At 42.3% G+C, this 18938-nt stretch overlaps 1 long non-coding RNA gene across 1 annotated transcript; it reads left to right on the top strand.

The window, feature by feature from the left end:
• Window positions 1-10736: 10736 nt before the first annotated feature.
• On the top strand, window positions 10737-16013 carry LOC309436017. The gene is made up of 6 exons (XR_014183267.1): window positions 10737-10795; window positions 12861-12920; window positions 13417-13478; window positions 14923-14976; window positions 15645-15690; window positions 15993-16013. It is a non-coding gene; the product is annotated as an uncharacterized lncRNA (long non-coding RNA).
• Window positions 16014-18938: the final 2925 nt, after the last annotated feature.

An 18938-nucleotide genomic window follows, 5' to 3' on the forward strand; every position in this document is an offset into this window, starting at 1 on the left:
GACCTCAATATCAGATGAGAAATGCTGCTAATAGCTGGTCCCCAGTTAAAATTCATACCATAGATACCAACCTCTTGAGCCTAATTAGCCATCCAATTTTCCACTTAACTTGCTGTCATCCATCCAAGCTGTATCTCATCAAATTAGCTATAAAGATACTGTTGAAAATTGTGTCAAAGGCCTTGCTAAAGTATTCAACATCCACTGCTCCCCCCTCATTCAAAGAGCCAGGCATAACACCATAGAAGACAATCAGGCTGGTTAGGAAGGATTTGCCCTCAGTCAGTCTTTTCTGACTATTACAAATCCCCTCACCTTTTACAAGCCTGTATACTATTTCCAGAAAGATTTGCCCCATAACCAATTCCCACAGCCTTCCAGAGATGACTGAGAGTATCCTTATAACAGGAACAGCAGCTCTAAGCAATCCTGGATGAACATCAGGTCCCATGGATTGGGCCCTGTGGCACATGGGCTGTGAGCACTTGATGGCATTAGTAGCCACTGGTGAAGGTGTAGACAAGGCTGGCATCAGGCATGGAACCTCCCCGCCATACCCACTGTTTGCATCACAAGGGCTGGCAGCCGTGTTGCAGCACCTCCTGTGGCTGGATGTCTGCTGGTCCTTCTGCAATGGTACAACATCCCTCAGGTAAGCAGTAAAAAATATAGCAGTAAGTCAACAGCTGTTGCTCATCTGTTTGATTTCGGAAATATTTTGTCCTGATGGCTTGACCATGTCCGTTGGGAAATCACACCAGAAACCCAACAGCCTTCAACTGCCTCCTTAATCTTTACAAGGGAAAACTGCCTGATTCATACGATTACTTCCAGAGAAAAGCAACAGAACTGTACAAAGTTTCAGACTAACTACAGAACCATGAAGAGAGAGAAAAAAGTTTAGGCAAATATGTAGTCAATACAACATTTAACTTCCATGGCTTTTCTCTCTTATTTGCTGTCCCGTTCTTTTCTTTTGTGTGCAAACAGAGTCCTACAATGCAGCAAGGTGAGGATTAAGGATAAAGGGTAGTAAGGAGAAAAATGGTACAGGGAAAGGCTGTGGTGGCAGGTGTGAAGGTAAGGTCATAGTCACCAGAAGAACTGACAACACCTCCTGACTGTGTCTGTCTTTCATTCTCTTTTCCCCTCCTTCCTAATATTTTTCTTATTCTTTCAGGTGAAAAATATTTTAACCTTTTTCATCTGGAGAGCAGCAATCTTTGAAGGGTCAAAAGCATATGAACATGATATTCTCCCAATTTCTAGATGGCTGTAGAAAGTTATTATAATCAGAACAACATCAGAGCTTGGCAGTTGCCCCTTGAGTTATTATGGCCTTTCTCTAGCATTCAGAAGCTATATATTAATGGACTAGAAGTTCAACTAAACATCTGTTCTATGTGCTACGTCACACTATAGGCTGCAAAACCCTTTCATCCTCCTATAATAAATGTCTGATGCATTGTGAAGAAGAAAATACTAGCAGCATCAAAGTGTTGCTGGACAGAAATGGCTTGAGACAACAAGTCTTTAGCCAAGTGCTGTTTCCTACTCTGCACATACATACATACATACATACTCTGCACTCATACAACATTTCTGTGAACTACAGTTGCATCTGATGAAAATGGGCTTTGTAAACATGTATCCTGAAGTACATGTTCCTGAGAGCAGATCAGAGGACATCTCCTCACTGCCTCTGAGTAAGTCCTGAAGCAATAAAGAGGGTAGTGGATAAGCCTGTGAGAGACAGAAACAGAAATTGCCTATTGCAACTTTTGTTATTCCAGGAATGTTATGCGGGTGAGTCAGCAATACAGTACAGTCTAGACTGAGGAAGGTTGCAAGGAGATTGAAGAGTTTAAGTATCATGATATCACCTCAATTTATGCACAGATGTCTTTGGTAATTTGTACAAATCTTCTCTATGTTCACAGATCTGACCAGAAGCATTCAGTAAAAGTGGTAGATATCTGTTGTTTGCATCGAGTTTTTACTATTTTCTCCAATGTTTTTCTCTTGAAATCAGAGTTTAGTGATGCAGTCATAACTATTAAGGTCTCTGGATCATGTGAAGACTATTTGAACACTGAAAAGATTATTTAACTTCTTAAGAAAAGCCAATGAATTTAAAAAAAGCCAAAGCGAATAATTTCTGCTAGAAAAGGGCACAGTTGATTCTAACTGACCTTTACTAGCCAGAAGAGTCATGTATCTGTTTTACATATATTTCTTGTATCTTACACAAAACAGGAGAGCAGCAGGCAGTGGTCAAAAGCAGCTGCTGAAGCCTTGAGTTATACACCTTGGCATTGAATGCTCTGGAGGGTTTATCTTTCCTGTAGTGCAGGTTGACATGTTTTTTGCTGCAACATGTGAAGAACAAGGTTTGTTGGTTGTGCTGTGCAATGCTGTGCCAGAAAATGAAATAGAAAACATCCTTTGCTTCTGCTATTGTGGTATCCATGACTGGGAACAGGTTTGCCTGTGGGCAGATGGAACTGGTTTTGAGGCAATGACAATCTATATTCTGCCATTTGGGATTTCCTGTGCAGTGTATCAGTGAAACGTGGTCAAAGTCTTTGGTCAGTGAGGAAAGGGAAGCAGTTTAGACACAAGGAAGTTAGATTAGATACCAGCAGCAGTGAAACCACTCAGAGCAAGAGTGATGTCCTGAAATTTTACAGCATGTCAGCTCCTTTCCTGTAAAAGTGTGTGGCTTATTTTTGTAAAGCAAACTGGAAATGCAAGGAACTCCAAAGCTTTCTGTGTTGGAGGCATGTTTTGTCTGTCTCCTCTCCTGGAACAAGCACAGAAGTCTTGGTCTTTTGGGAGAGTTCCCAGCCTTAAGCAATCGGCCTTGCCTCTGGGAACTGTCTGAGGTGAACAACTAATCCAAGTAAGGCATAAAAATACCCCTATTTTTATCTGAGTTCAGATGCTGGCATGTGGTTGTCATGGTTGCCAACTCTAGCTTAAACAAAAAATACAGGAAAATCAAGTCTTTCCAACCACATGGAAGAGAAACCAAAGTAGTTTGAGCACTGTGTCTACTAACAACAAGATGCGAGCATCCACTATCTGAGCATTCATGGTAGATAGCCTTCTCTGAGCTAACAGACTTGGAAATAACAGATTATTTAAAAAAATACCATTGAATAAACAATTAAATTGCACTTTGAAAACTCATTATGAATGCAGAACAGTGATGAAATTAGATGTGGGTTTTTTTACCTATACACAAACAAGAAATCTCTGGATAAAAGAAATATCAGTGACCACTCAGCTGCCAAATAGGACAAGTATCTGTACCACAGAACAGTCAAAACCCTTGTCTTGTTCAAGTAAGACCCTCTGCATCTGGCAAAAAGATTTCACCTTCCTCTGCAGGATGGAAGAGCTGTCTTGTGGGATATTGTGAGTGATAGCCCAGGACTTTCCTAGAGTGAAGTATGTGGTCTGTGAAGAGACAGCGATGTCCCAAAGAAAGACAGTCGTAGTGTGTAAAGGAGCACAAGCAGAAAAATTAAATTAGACGTCAAGGTATGAAGTCAGGAATACACCACCATTGAGAGTGCAAAATCAGGCCCTCAAAAGTCAGGGAATGGAGAAAGTTGAGCAGAACAAAGCCAACTCTATCAGTCTAGGTTTTTCTCAGACCCAGCTTCCTCCATTTGGCAGACAACGTTTCCAATTTACTAAATGTTGGGAGGATGGAGATGGGGAGAGGGCTGGCACTACAGCCGCCAGCAAGCTGCTAGGGTTAACCAGATCTGTCTGGGACACTCAGCCTAAAGACTGGGCCCCCCTTATTTGCCTCAGTCACACTGTTTTGGTGATATTTGTAGGAGAGCTGATGAATGGGAAGACCAGGCTGATACTTCTTGTTGGGTCAGTTGCACATTGAACCTAAACATATTTCATTTGAGCTACAGTGGCTAAAATAGAAATACTTATGGATGTGCTCAGACGCTTGTATTCAGTGTGAGAGCCCTGCGGCACTGGCTGCCTTTTCTACGTTGCTGAGAGATGATCGCTACCCGAGAGAGCTCACAGTCTGAGCTGCTGTTAAGGTAAAGCTTGTTCTAGGAAACAGCTCTTGCTGTTTTAAATTGAACCAAGCCAACATCCTTCTAATTACATAGGCCTCTTGTCTCACCTCCTACACCATTACTGGTGACCCTCTGTACTACCCCGCTGATGGGGAGTGTCTAAGGCTTTACTCCCACTCCCTCTATAGTGAAAGCATGGCTTCTTCCTGGAAGGCAGATGTCATTCCCATCTCTAGGTCTTCTCAGAAGTGGATGCAAAGCCAAAAGTATTTAATCTTAGGCAGCTATTGTTTTTTTTTCCTCCCTGCCCTATTACATGCATGTATTCATGCACACATGCATATACAAACACAATTATGTCTTGGTTTAGACAGGTTTGCTTCATAGTCCATAGCTGAACATAGTTGAATACAGGCTTTAGATGCCTGAACTAAAAATAAGTATTCCCTGCTAACACATCACACACCTACACAAATAAAACTGCATGCTAGTTATCACAACAGCAAGTTTTCTAGTTCCTGTTTTTTATTCATGGCAGTGGGCTTCCAGAGAAGACTTCAGTGCATTACACTAACCCATCCCTAGAGGCTGGAGTGGAGAAGAACATCTTTAAAACGTGAAGAGGCACAAAACCAAACTAGATGATGAATCTGAGCCAACAACAGCAACAACAGCAAAATCATTCTTCTCTTTAAAATTAAACTGAGAAATGTATTTGGGAATTAGTGGAAACAACACCAGCTCCAGCTGGTCAGACACGTACTGCAGCAGTAATTTGGTCCAGGTTTTTGAATCCCATACAGGAGCATGTAGCACTGCATCCACCTTTAGTATCTCTTGTTCCTCAGAGACTGTCTCTGAAAAATGACAGCCTAGCTGGGCTGCTCACCGCATACCTCAGTAATAGCACGACAAACTAAGAAGTCGTGAGCTACAGTAGCTTGCCATGCGAACCACTGCAACCACAGCTGCATCACAGTTTTTGTCCATCACACAATTTTTGTTGAAAGAGTTGAGATTTTTGATTTTGTAGACTTCTTCTACAGAAGCATGTCATTTAATTGATAAATTCACCAGTTTATTTAGGTTAGGATGCCTCTGTGGTTAGTCTAAGTACAGTTGTACAGAATAAAATATCATTTGCTGGTTATCAAGAGCTCTGAGGTGGTTCGTTTCATAAACCTTCATGGAACCTACGCCCATGTGAGAGTATTATCTGGCTTCACAACTATGTATTGCTTCTAATCACCATCTCCAGCTCTATCTGCAAAACCTTGCAGATAGCACCCTGCCTTCCCTGCTGTTGCCTGCTCAGCTAATCCTTCTGTCACTCAGATGTACTCTTTGGTGGGCCTACTGTGGTGCATACTAGAAATCTCAGAACTCAGGTGATGTCAAAAAAATACTTAGTTTTCAGATTCCACTGAGATGGCCTCAAGGGAGGAGGAAATAACCCTGTTTGCATTTTAATATGTAATTCATTTGTTCATTAAAGCATTTGACTGATTGTCACTGCAGTGCTGGCACACTGCATTTCCTTGTTCATAGGAGTTAGCAAGAAGCAAACCGACACATTTCTAGTCTTTGCTACGCTACTACTGAACGTTAGTAACTTTTTCAAGTCCCTATCTGCATCTGTTTCCCCTTTTGAGGAAGGAAAGTCCAGGGCATGTATTTGTTGGCTGGAGCTTGGAACTGAGTAGATTTATGATTTGATTGGCATGATATAAGGTCCAATTTTAAAAGTACACAATTAACTTTAAGCACTAATATTCCCATTCAAGTCAGCCATTATTCATTTGCTTAAGTGCTTTGTTGAACTGGGTCCTGAATATGAAGCAGCCCTGTGTTAAAAAATTAATTGTCTCTCTGCCCCAGGAGCTTGGCTGCTTTACTGGTAGAACCAACACAGGGAAATCATGTACGCCGTTTGCAACGAAAATTAATAGTGCCACTGACGTGACTGGTACGTAAGAGAATGCCCATCAAGAGAAGAAGATTTCAAACCAAATTGAAATATAATAAACCAAAACCAATGAGCCTCACATCTTGCTGGGGAGCATGGTCGGTTCAGGTCCTGTGAGCTGCCAAAGAATGCGACCCCTGAGAGCAAAATCCTGCAGCTGAGAGAGTGGGGGCCGGGAGCCAACAAGAGGGTGGTGGGATGGAGGGAACAGTGTGAGGAGCATCCTTTCTGCACCTCTTGGCTCCTTGGGTCTGTGCTCAGGCAGCAGAAGGTCGTAGGAAGCCAAGGCAGACAGAGAGCTCAGGCATGGCTCCTTGCCCCTATCCACCCTGCTTGACCCATGCTGCACCCTCTTTGCCCCTCTGCCATGCTGGCAGGGGGAATATGCCCTCCCCATCGAGTACACTGCAGAAATTCAACCAATCTGCACCAAAGATGTGGTTGCAAAAGCCACAGCAGGGACATTCAGGGATAGTGCTGCTGCAGGGACAGTGGCAGGGCTCTTTAAGGTTGGGAGCAAACCTTAGCCTACTTGGAGAATACAAAGGCAAGATGCTAAGTAGTGTCTGTTAATTAAGAAATTATTATTTTATGCCACCTGTGCCTGAGGGCTTTGGGAGTTTGGAGATGGTAGATATGTCTGTAACCACATTTGGAAAAGAGTGCATCTTTGATCTTCTGCAGTCAGGAGGTATCAGCCTCTGACCTTAGCTTTTACTTTCTGCATCAGGCTTTTCTTCATTTCCATCCTATTTTCCCAAATTTTGTTTCTGGTTTGGGTGTACGGTCCACCTTTTAGGCGGATGTGTAAATAAGTCCATGTGGCAGCACGGTATGAAGGTGTATAAGAGGCTTCCGGGTTTTTTTTTTGTGAGATCTTGACAAGTTTATCTCTGCTTGTTTGGTCCACAGTGGTGAATTTCAGTGAAAGACTGTTCAGAGACATTGCAAACATCTCTCAGGGCCCTCTGCCCATCTATTCCTGCCTCTCCACAGTGCAGGCATTTACAGGGTAATAGAGAAGATGAACTTCTGTAAGAAGGCATTTCTCTGCCCAGATGGCTGAATTGAGTAAACTCAAGGCACACAAAGTGGCTTAAATAATGCAGCTTTTAGAGAGAGCAGAGAGCATGGGATATTGTCCTCCCTAGGAGCAAAGTGTGAGTGTCTGGATTATCTGGGATTATCCTGCATTTGAGAGATGATATCTAGGAGTATAGTGTTGTGCAAATCCTCCTTAATATTTATTATCAGGTGCTCTATTCAGTAAAATTTCAGTTTATGCTGGAGTTTTCACACTGCCGGACTGAGACACCTGTGTTTCCTCTGGCGCCATGCATACATCTCCACCTCTTGACTTTCACCCTGTAGATACTCTTGTTCATTCGGAGTGACCTGAAGGATTTTGATGCTGTGCCCAGCTGAGGGATGCAGGCATGTCCCTGAGGCCACACAGCCACCAGTCCTGCCCACAGACACTCGTGGGGCTGCAGGCTGCATCCACGGCAGCAGCCAAGCACTTCCAGCATTCAGATGGGCAGCTGTCCCAAATCTGTCCCTCAGTTTATATTTGTCATCCTTGCCATGAATGTCGGAGGAAGAGCTCAATCCCTTCACTGTATAAATAGGGCGGCAGAGCTATCCATGGGAAACACCTCCAAAAGCTCCCTTTCTGTGGACTGTTTTGTCTCTGAAAGCCTCTGCAGAATTTCAGGAGAGTTTTTTGTGCTTGGGATCAAGAAAAAAACCTGAAAATAGTGTCACAGACTCACCCAGTAACTCTTTCTGCTGAGCAGGGGCAGAGTGAGCTGTCACAGCTGCCTCCCTTGCAGCATCCCTTGAGGCAGGGGTACATAGTCCTGTGTCTGTTGGATCCTCCCAGACAAAGCCTGGATGGGTCTGACACTGTGAGGTCTGACAGACATGAAGAATTTAGGAGAGCAAATTATATAGTCCACCTGAGCATCTTATTCCAGCTCTGCAGGAGTTCATAGAATCATTTCAGCTGGAAGAGACTCTCAGGATCATCAACTCCAACCATAACCTAACCTAACTCTAGCACTAAACCATGTCCCTAAGAACCTTGTCTAAACGCTTTTTAAACACCTCCAGGGATGGTGACTCCACGACTTTCCTGGGCAGCCTGTTTCAATGCTTCACAACCCTTTCTGTGAAGAAATGTTTGCTAATTTCCAACCTAAACCTCCCCTGGCGCAACTTGAGGCTGTTTCCTCTTGTTCTATCACTTGCTACTTGGGAGAAGAGACCAACACCCTCCATGCTACAACCTCTTTTCAAGCAGTTGTAGACAGCAATAAGGTCTCCCCTCAGCCTCCATGACACAGCATTTTGTGCAAAACAGTGGATTTTTCTGTGAAATATTTTTGCAGGAAGATACCGTTTTGAGATGTGACCTTATCTACAGAGTGTGAAGACAGATCTCAGTAAGATGGTTTCCAAACTGCTTGACGAAAACAAGCAGTCCCTCAGTGAAAACAGACATTTCAAGAGGTGGGTGAAATCTGAGAAGAGTCCCTTATTATTGTGTCTTCTAGAGCAAGCAGAAAGCAAACAACTTTTAGTGTATTTAATGTAATAAGGTTATGAGGTGGACATTTTCTGGTGTCCTGTAGGTCTGAAGCACTTCCCAGCCCACACAAAACTCACCAGGAAAAAACAATTTCTTTCTGAGATTTTTGACAGCTTCCTTTTTCTTGTTAGGCTAAAATAAATGCAAGACAATGTTGTTCCCTATATGTTTTGGTGCACGCACTTCTTAGTCAAGTCAGACTATGAAAAGTGCAGAAAAAGTGAATTCAATAAACTATTTTGGGGAGTTCATCTAAACCTTTCATTGGTTGAAAGTGGGATAAAGCTGGTGTTACATAAAAAGGCTTTATTCAGTTATTTTATAATAATTTCATATAACAAGAAAAAACAGACATGGGAGGTGGAAAGAAATGCAAAAAGAGCAAGGTGAAGTTTGAATTTAGGTTTTAATGCTTTCATCCTGCCTTACCCCTTTTCATGTAAGCAGAACGGTGGCCCAGGCTTTGGTCCTTCACCTGACACTGTAATTCTGCAGTTTTCAGACATCGCCTCTGTCTCCAAGGACTGATAAGAGACAGAAAGATGTCACAAGTTTCACTTCTGCAACGACCAAGAAAGAACTGGACTGCCAGACAGAGGAGGTAGGATGGGGGCTGCTAGTGGGTCTGTGGTCAAGGACCCACAACCATCTTGTAGTGCCTGCAGCTGATTCGTGGTGAGACTGTGGGCAAGTGGCTTGTACTCCCTTGGTCTCACTGCAGTTGCCAGAATCTTTCTGGGTGATTCAAAATGGCTTCCACCCTCTGTGCTTTTGGGCAGAGATGGGGAGGGAGCACGTATAGAATCACAGGCTAAAATATTTACTGACAGAAAATGTGTGAGGTCAGGTGATATTCTACTTTAGCTGATTGCAAAGAAGGAAAAATACAGGTTTTATTTATGTACTTTCTGAACACTGTGAACTTCCTGATGACTAAAGACAAACAGAAAATATGGCCAAAATGCCTTTTAAGATTCTTGAAAACAGCCTTCGTCTTACCAATGTTCTTAAGTGACACCCATTGTTATCTTAATATTTCAGGCATGTTTTGAAAATTAAGTTATAAGTCCTTCATGGGAAGCGTAACTAAAACAGCTGTTCCTACAAAGACACATCTTTAGAAATTTTTACATTCTTGTACCAGTTTATTTCATAATTAGGCCCCACAGGGAAACTTTTCATTTTGAACAGAAACGCACAGGTCTGAAGAATCAAGAACCTTTGTATAAAGAGAATGGTGAAAAAAAATATACCTTATTAATACACCACTGCATTGTTGCTTCCTGATGACATATCTTTATGGTTTTTGATTTTTATTGTTTTAATTTTCAGATTTCTTCATTCCATGAATATAAACTTCATAAGCATCGACATGTTCCGTGTTTAGAGGACATAAGTAATTTGAAGGCAAGTGGTCAAATAACAACATATCCTTCTATTAATGAGTTGATAAAACCTGTAATACACAAATGTTACACATTTTGACTTGATGCACAGAAATGTCCAGACACCATTATTTCCTAAGGGCTGGTGAACTTGAGCAAGAGCATCTTTTCTGGGGAAGAATGCAGGTGAAAGACTCACTGGCTGGTGATAAAAACAGAACTAACCTGAGATATACAGGGTCCTTAACCAGATATAGTGTTTGTTATATCAGGTACTTTACACATGTAAGGAAAAATCCAGTTCCTCCTCTAAAGGCTTTACAGTTTAGACACGTGCACAAGAACAGGTGAGACCAGAGTTGCTGCTATTGGTAAAAGCAAACAAGAGGACTATTTTTCTGCTCAGCTGGCTCTTCCACTGATTCCTGTGTATAACTGTGGGAAGGAATGGGTTGTATGCTGAACACATGAACACACACATTCACACATACTTCCTCCATTGTCTTGCTTGTAAAAAAAAAAATGCAAATAACTGGTGCAGGAAGGATTTGATTCATTATCTTCTGATAGGAATAAAACCAAATAGCATAGCTAGCATTAGGAATGCCTATGGATAGGTATTGAGACATGCAAAGCTTATAGCAAGACTCATGCTTCTTCTCCCATCATGCCAACCCTGTGACTTCTCCCTGTGCCTCACTCTGCCCAACCTCACCCAGTGCTAACCCTTTTCCTGTGACAGATGCATGTGCAGAAGCTGGCAAGAAAGTTGGAAGAAAAAGAAAAGGAACTTTTAAAGGTAACAAAATTCCATTCTGAAGAAAGAAATAGGCATAAGATGTGAAGAAACAGTGTGAGAGTCAACCATAAGATTATTAAAAATAGATTGAAAGTTTGGACTTGCCCCAGAGCAATTAAGACGGTGTCAAAGTAGCTCTGTGATGTCTAACTCTGCCCATATGCAGGCCCACCAAAGATTTTGCTGGCTGTCATTGGCATGACAAAACTCCCCTGTCCTTGCTGTCTCTGAGTGCAAGGATGGCCTGAGAGCAGGCTTTTGGGTGAGTCAGAGAGAGTGTGAGTTTGTGGCTTACTGAGTCTTAATGGTCTCTTCTGATTCTGCCCATGAGTCTTAATGGTCTCTTCTGATTCTGCCCAAAGTGGATCACAAATTGTTTACTCCTGAGGCGTGCAGTTATCCATGAAGAGATGTACATGGTCCAACTTGCTTTCACAAATATCAGCTGGTTACTGACCAATTATCAACTGTATATTTTCCTAATCTCCTATTTTGTGGGAATAATAATTACCTCGTGCCAGCAGGCTTTCTTCTTCTATTATACCACAGGACCAAATAGAAGCATTTGGGTAGCTGACGCATTGGTTTGTCCCTCCAGTGGAAGGGGCCTCAGGTTTCTATATGCTCAAGTGGGATTTAAATAAGCCTTTTGGAAATAAAATCTTCCATATCCCATCAATCATCATAAGACTTTTAAAAAGCACAGTGCTAAACAAAATAGATTGTTTTGAGTTAAAAATTCCTTTTCCTGCCTCCCCTCCTGGTCTGGCTGATAGTTTCATTTGTTCAGTATGAATAAAGGATATTATTTTTTTCCCAGCAAAACAATTAAATGCAAGCACTTGTCATAACAGTCTCCAGTAAAGTTTTGAAACAGTAAGTATGTCTGTGATTTCATGATAAGCTACAGAAATGGACACTTTTATTTAGGAGAGGTCTCCATAAACCAAGCCAACTTGATTAATGAGTCAGTAGAGTCAGGGGATCACAAAACAGTTCAGGTGGGAAGGGACTATGGGGGGGTGTCTCTGGTCCAACCTGCTGCTCAAAGCTCAGGGCAGGGTGCTCAGGGCTGTAACCAGCCAGGCTGTAAAACCTCCAGGGATGGAGCTCGCAGAGTCCTGGGCACCTGCACAGCCACCCTGGGGCCTCCTTGGAACTTGCTGCAGTTCACTGACATCCAGCATGTACTGGGAAGGACACAGTATCCACACATGGTCTAATGAGTGCCAAGCAGAGGGAGATAACCACTTTCCTTGACCTACGGGCCATGTTCCTGGACTTAGGGTGGGATGCTACTGGTCTCCATTGTTGCCAGGGCACAGTGAGGGCTCAAGCTCGGTTCCTGTCCACCACCCCCAGGCCTTTCCTGCACTGCCCAACTCCTGAGGATGCTTTCCTGTTCAGGGCATTCTGTATTCCACAAGCTACTGAGCCTCTCACCCATGTGTTTGCAGTGATGGAAGGGCTGGGACGGTTGACTGATGCAGGGCATCCTGCCAGAGTCCATGACTGCACATCACCCCCTCTGTGTTAGCTTGCAAAACTGTGACTAAGCGGAGCTGCAGGTGACTGTGCTCATCAGTGATCCCCAGTGAGCTGCCTGTCAGACCCGTCTGACAAAGAACTCTGTCACTACAGGCACTAGTTTCTGCTGACAACAACAAAAAAAAAACATTCCGGTGGACACAAGCGTCTTGCTTGTGTAGATCTTCTGGGTCTGATGAAATAGCTATAATAATCCTCAAAGTATTTATCTCAGCGTGGACTCCAGCTTCAGCTTCTGTCGTATATTCCACTGCTTATTTTTACCAAAAAGATAGGAATTTCATTTCTGTAAAATTTCCTTTCACTGTGGATATCAACCACAATTTCTGGGGCTAGAAAGACTGTCAAACACACAGTGTGATCACATAATCCTCACTTCTGATAAATGTCTGATGGATAGAAAGTGCTGGTTTTAGCTTTTTACTAGTCTCTTTACATTGAAAGTTTAACTGATACTACTGTTTTAATAATAATACTTTTCCTCTAACAAGTTATATTTGATTTTGTTGATTTTTAGGAAAAAAATGAAATATTAGAAGAAAGAGTATTAGTCATACAACAGGACAGAATTTTAGAGGTATGACACCCTGTTGCGTACCACAGTACAATTTCTTTCTTTGTTTAGACCAGCACCATTTTATAACAGGTTTACAAAGGTAATTACAGGGATGTCAAACAGCAAAGCGATAGAGTAAAATATAATACAAGTAAGAGTATGTGGAGTAGGTTTGACAGTGGTCTCAGGAATACAAAAATAATGCAACACTGAGAAGTTTTGGGTTATAAATTTTGCAGACCTTAGTCTGCAAACCAGCAAGCACACCTTTAAAATGAGTAACCTTGTATTATTTGGAACATAAGTCATCCAGAAAGTTATTGCAATATAAAACTAAAACTAGGAAGGCAGATTCCTGTAGATTTCTATCAGAGCCAATTTGAGACAGCAGAATATAATATCTGCAAGTGCAGCACTGGTGCTGATCTCAGGCTAATAAGCTCTGACTTGACTTCCATTGCACACTAGACTGATGGACTAATATTGAGATTCTTTGTTTTTCTTTTCAACTTTAAAGGACATGCAGATAAAAATAAGACACTTAGAAGCTCAGCTCAAGAACCGTGAACTAATTGGCTTGTAAGTATTAGCAATACCCTCTATTCTGGGTTTCTTATTATATCCTATCCACAATATTTCCATGTCAGTCATACCTGAAGCATATGCAATTAATCGTAAATTAACATGGTTTATGTGGCATCAAACAAGCACCTCATATTTATGTAGAACAGTTTCTTTCTCTGTCATGCCATCACCCAACCACAGAAATGCATATGAAATTTAGATTTGGAAAGTCTCATCTCACTCTCAGCAGATTCCAAGAGCAGCTTATCTTTTCTCAGAAGACTAAAGTTGTGGGGCATATCCTGGATATTAATTTAAATTCTGTTTCTTCATAATCTGCACCAGGTTCATGTTATTACTTTGCAGAATTACAAGCAAAAGCAGCAACTTGAACAGCAGCAGTAAAGCCTGCAGCTACACAGTTATTTTCAGAACAAGTGCTCTCTGCTCTTGGCCAGAGTTCAAGTGCCATTAAAACTATGCCCCCCCAGCTCCCATCTCACTGCTGGATTGTAGTTTCCTTTAAGAAACAAGGTTACATAGAATCTCTGAATTTTAAACCACCACATCTAAGTACAGAGCCGAGCCCATGTGCGTCTAAGCACCAGACTTCTTATTCTCTTCCCTTTCTCAACTGCTCCACAATGCAGAAATCCTATAACTTCAGTAAACACAAAGGGTTAAGTACCCTTTCTTGTAATCACTCGCAAATTAAGCACTATGAAGTGGCTGTAAGTACAAGCCCTGTTTAAAAACTCCTCTTTCAGTTCTGTGAAGCAATTTGAGATTCAGTTTTGTGTTCTCTTGTGTTCTGGAGAGGAGAGCTGTGTAATGACATTATGTAAGCACTGCATGACCTAACTGTAGCAACAGAGGCTGAAATGAAATACGAAGTTTAAAATAACAGGAACTTTGGAGGAAATCTGCTGTTTGCAATAGTAGAGCTATGCCCACACTTGAGAGGCACTACAGATCCTCTGTTTTATTTCCTGTAGTGTCTCCATATGTCAAAGTTAGAGGACATCATAGCAGACAATACCAGACCCTTTTTCCTATTTGCTGCCATGGTAGCACATTTGATGGGAGAAACCCAGCAATACTAATGTTTTCCTGCAATAAAATGATCTATATAGTGTTAGCTCTGTGCTGTTGTATGTTCTCTTCCCGCTGTGTGGCTACTTCAGGATTTCCTAGTTTTGCATGTTATCTAAGACTGGGTAAACCCATGAATTCAGTTGTTCCATGTAGTAATTCTTATGAAGGTGCATCAAGTAAAGGGGCTCCTAATCTACATGCTCACAAACACATGAAAAGGTACAATATCCTACCAGAAGAAGTTTGAGGCTCTCTGTAAATGGTTGTGTAACATGCAGCAAGGAAATGTATAGCAAATCAACCCTGAAATGATCATGAGAACAACTAGGTAGATGGAAATAACTATTTTTCTTTCTGTTTACAGAAAAATGTCGAAGAAATTGTGGAACCAGATAGAAGCCTTGGGAGAAGGAAGCAGGTAAAAGAGAAAGGAAGATTAAAAAGAATATACAAGATTAAAGGCATATGCTTTAGTGGAGGGGGGAGTTTGAGCAGCATGGCAATAAAAGCTGTCAAGAAACAAAATCCTGATATCAGCCTGTTAACACAGTCAAGTGATACGAGTGCTCGGCCTGGAAATTCAGTGGGTGACTCTCCTTGTTCCTGCTGTCCTCTGGAAGGCTGACTCCATCCTGGGAATCCTTACTGGTTCTCCATTGCCTAGGTGGCTATGGGAGACAGATGCCTTTTGGAAGCTGACCGTCCCCAGACACCATGCTCTTGAGGTCCTTGCTCATCCCTAGTCAAAGCAGAAGTCCAAAATGAAACATCGCAACATGTACTTTTAGAAAGAAGAAACCCAAATGTGCTCAACCTAGGAATATGAAATTTAAGATGGAGAGAAATGGGAGGGAGAAATTGAGTATTTCTTAAAAAGTTCTCGAAAGAATTCCTTTGCCTTCAATCTAGTCTTTATCCTCTACGGTGTTGCTATGCAACACTTTTTAATGCAATCACCTTTCTAATGAAAAGCAGTAGGTTGCAGCTCCTTCCCATGCTGTTGCTTAATTGTCTTCATTAATGAGCACTGCTTGCAATAAGCCAAATCAACTGCAATCTCTGTTGGTGTTTCTTTTTGCTCCACAGTCAACAAGAGAAGGTCGACAGCTGCTGCAGCTCTTCCTCTCAGAAGGTAGCCATGGTGAAACCAGTAAAAGAGAACTGCACTGCTCCCCTTATACCTCCACTTGCAGGGCCTCCTCCATCTCTCTTTGTTCCAAGCTGGAAACGTCCTCTTTTTTATCATACGTGACTCATCTTTGAGGTTTTCAGCCTCAGTGGTTCCTTATATCACACAGCCACTGTGTCTCAGGCTCACAACTTTTTGCTCAATTTTCTGGTTTGCAAGCCATTTTTAATTCTTCAATATTTGTTGTCCAAGAAGTGAGAAAACATCCTTTCTAAGTGATTTATGTATTTTCTTTCTCTTCCTAGACCTGGAAATCAATGATCCCCTACCTAAAAAAAATCCGTTTCTGTCTTGGGTAGGTAAAATATTCTCATGGCATACATACTTGGTTAGTTACACCTGGAGCATGATGAAGTCAAGATTATTCTGGCTAGTGCTAGAATATCATGGGAGACATAGTGTAAGCAAGGAGGAGAAATGTGCTGCATGTGTAGAGCTGTGTGTGTGCAAACTTATTGGAGCAGCAGATTGAAGTAAGCAGGGTACAAACTCTCTTCTGGACCTTGGGTATATTCACTGAGCACCAGGGCAAGTGATGCTGTTTTTCTCTTTTCTTAGTCTTGGCTGAAGATAGTTCGAAGAAAAGAAGATGTTTATGGATGAATTCTTCAGTTAGACACTTTGTGGTCAGCGTGCAACTGCTGCTGAAGCTTTTTATCATTTTAAAAGAAAACAACCTTCACTTTGCTTCTGTGTGGTCGGAAGCTTTGGGATGGATCTTGCAGTTGTCCAGGTGTCTAGTGGACATTGTCTACCTGGATTTCTCTAAGGGTTTTGATAAGGTTTCCCACACCCTCCTCCTAGAGAAACTGATGTGTTATGGTCTAGGCAAGTGGTCTGTGCAGTGGGCAACAGGCTGACAAGCTGACAGAGTGCACCCAGAGGATAGTGGTAACTCACTCCTTTTCAAACTGGCAACCTGTCACAAGCAGGGTGCCCCACCGATTGATATTGGGCCCAACATTGTTTAATATCTTCGTAAGTGAGCTGGCTGATGGGATCAAGTGTATCCTGATGAAGTTTGCCAATGACATCAAACTGAGTAGGGAATTGGATCCTTCAGAAGGGAGAGCCACCCTTCAGGAAGACCCGGGTAGGATGGAAGAGTGAGCCAACAAGGACCTTATGAAGTTCAGCAAGGACAAGTGCAAGGTCTTGCACCTGGGAAAATGTAATCCAAGGGCACAGCACAGGCTGGAATCTACCCAGCTGGGGAGCAGCTCTGTGGAAAGGGACCGGGGCGTCCTGGTGGACAACAAGCTCAATATGAGTGACCAGTATGCTGCTGTGGTAAAGGCGGCCAAGAGGATGCCGGTCTGCATCAACAAGAGCATCACCAGCAGAGACAAATAAGTCATTATCCTGCCCTACTCAGCACTTGCCAGGCCACACCTGGAATATTGTTTTCAGTTTTGGTCCCCACTGTACAAAAAGGTGTGGACAGGCTGGAGACGGTCCAAAGAAGGGCCACAAAGATGAGCAAAGAACTGGGAAACTGCCATAGCAGGGAAGGCTGAGAGAACTGGGCTTGTTCAGCCTTGAGAAAAGAAGGCTTAGGGGACACTTTATCACCATGTTCCAGTATTTAAAGGGTGGCTACAAAGAAGATGGAGACTCCCTTTTTACAAGGAGTCACATGGAAATGACAAGGCATGATGGGTACAAGCCATTCCTGGGGAGATTCCAATTGGACACAAGAGGAAAATTTTTCACTATGAGAACAATCAGCCATTGGAATAATCTCCCCAGGGAAGTGGTGGATTCCCCAACATCGGACACTTTAAAGATTCAGCTGGACAGGGTGCTGGGCCATCTTGTCTAGACTGTACTTTTGCCAAAAAAGGTTGGACCAAATGATCCTTGAGGTCCCTTCCAACCTGGTATTCTGTGATTTTAAAATGGATCAATTGTTGTTTCCCCTCCTGAGGATAGAGAAGTATTTTGTACTGTTGCACAACCAAACACAATTAGCAAGTGGTTATGGCTTGTTTCATTTGTGTAGTTTCATTTCCAAATAAATCAGTGCATTTTAATGTCAGGAAATTGTTCCTGCTAACACAGGGCATTCACCTGTGGGCATAATTTTCCAAAAAGAGCAGGGTTTGTCTGAACAAAATAATGGAGAAGTGGTATTGGCTGAGAGCATGGTTGAGCTCACAATGAATGCTACACGCTCCATACATGACCTCAGGTAAATTTATTCCCTCCAGGCTTCAGTTGCCTACTTGTAAAATGACAGTAGTATTTATTTTCTCCACTTTATGTCCTTCTCATGTGTTCACATCAGGAAACCTTTGGTGGCAAGAGCCATCGTTTAGCATTAAGTACTTCACAGTGTCAGACTCCATGGTAATACTATGAGCAACAGGAAGGAAGGATCCTGTTTTGACCAGGGCAATGAAATACAAGATTAGATGCTCCAATCATTTTTAATATTAATAGAGCTGTTTTACAGTGTCTTTCTCTCATGTTGCAGGAACTTTTTGTGGCTGTTTGGCAAGATTGTACTGCATTCTGGCTGCTCGTGCATGACACTGGCCTTCTTTCAAAAGTGTGGTGGTACCTGGGTATACTGGCTACTGAACAGAATCTCCCAGCAGTACTATGGATCTTGGGCATGGCCACATTAACCCCAGAAGTTTTTAAAGACTCCAGACTGGATTTCTGTAGGGCTACTGTATTGCTTCTGCGAAGACCCTGCAAAGAGGTCTGGGAAGACCCTGCAAAATAAAGCATTAACAAATGCTAAAAGCACACAATAATGTCTGTCTTTCCTGTGAGAAATGCATCAGCTCCTCAGAGAAATAAAATAAAGCCCATGTATCTCACCAAGAAGGAGTATACATGTATGCATTCAGTTGTTTGCTGTTGGAGGTGGGTCTGAGATGCAAAAGTTGCTTCAATGTCCATATTCCAAAACCCCTGAATGTCCTGCCCTCATCAGTGTGGACATGAGTGTGGGAAATCTGTAATTAAATCTAAATAGGATCTTCTGTTAAGGCAAATTGAAATGACCCCATTATCAGCAGAGCAGTGATAACTGATAGGAGCCGAAGCCTTGTCCTAAAAAATGCATTTTGGCAGATTCAGGACCAGTCAGCTCCATGGATTAATATGTCAGTCACACACCTTGCTGCCTAATGACACAAGTCCTGCAATAGCCTCTCTCATACATCCCCTCATGAAGAAAA

This window comes from Streptopelia decaocto (genome assembly GCF_964273445.1).
Source record: "Streptopelia decaocto genome assembly, chromosome: 2".
NCBI lineage: Eukaryota > Metazoa > Chordata > Aves > Columbiformes > Columbidae > Streptopelia > Streptopelia decaocto.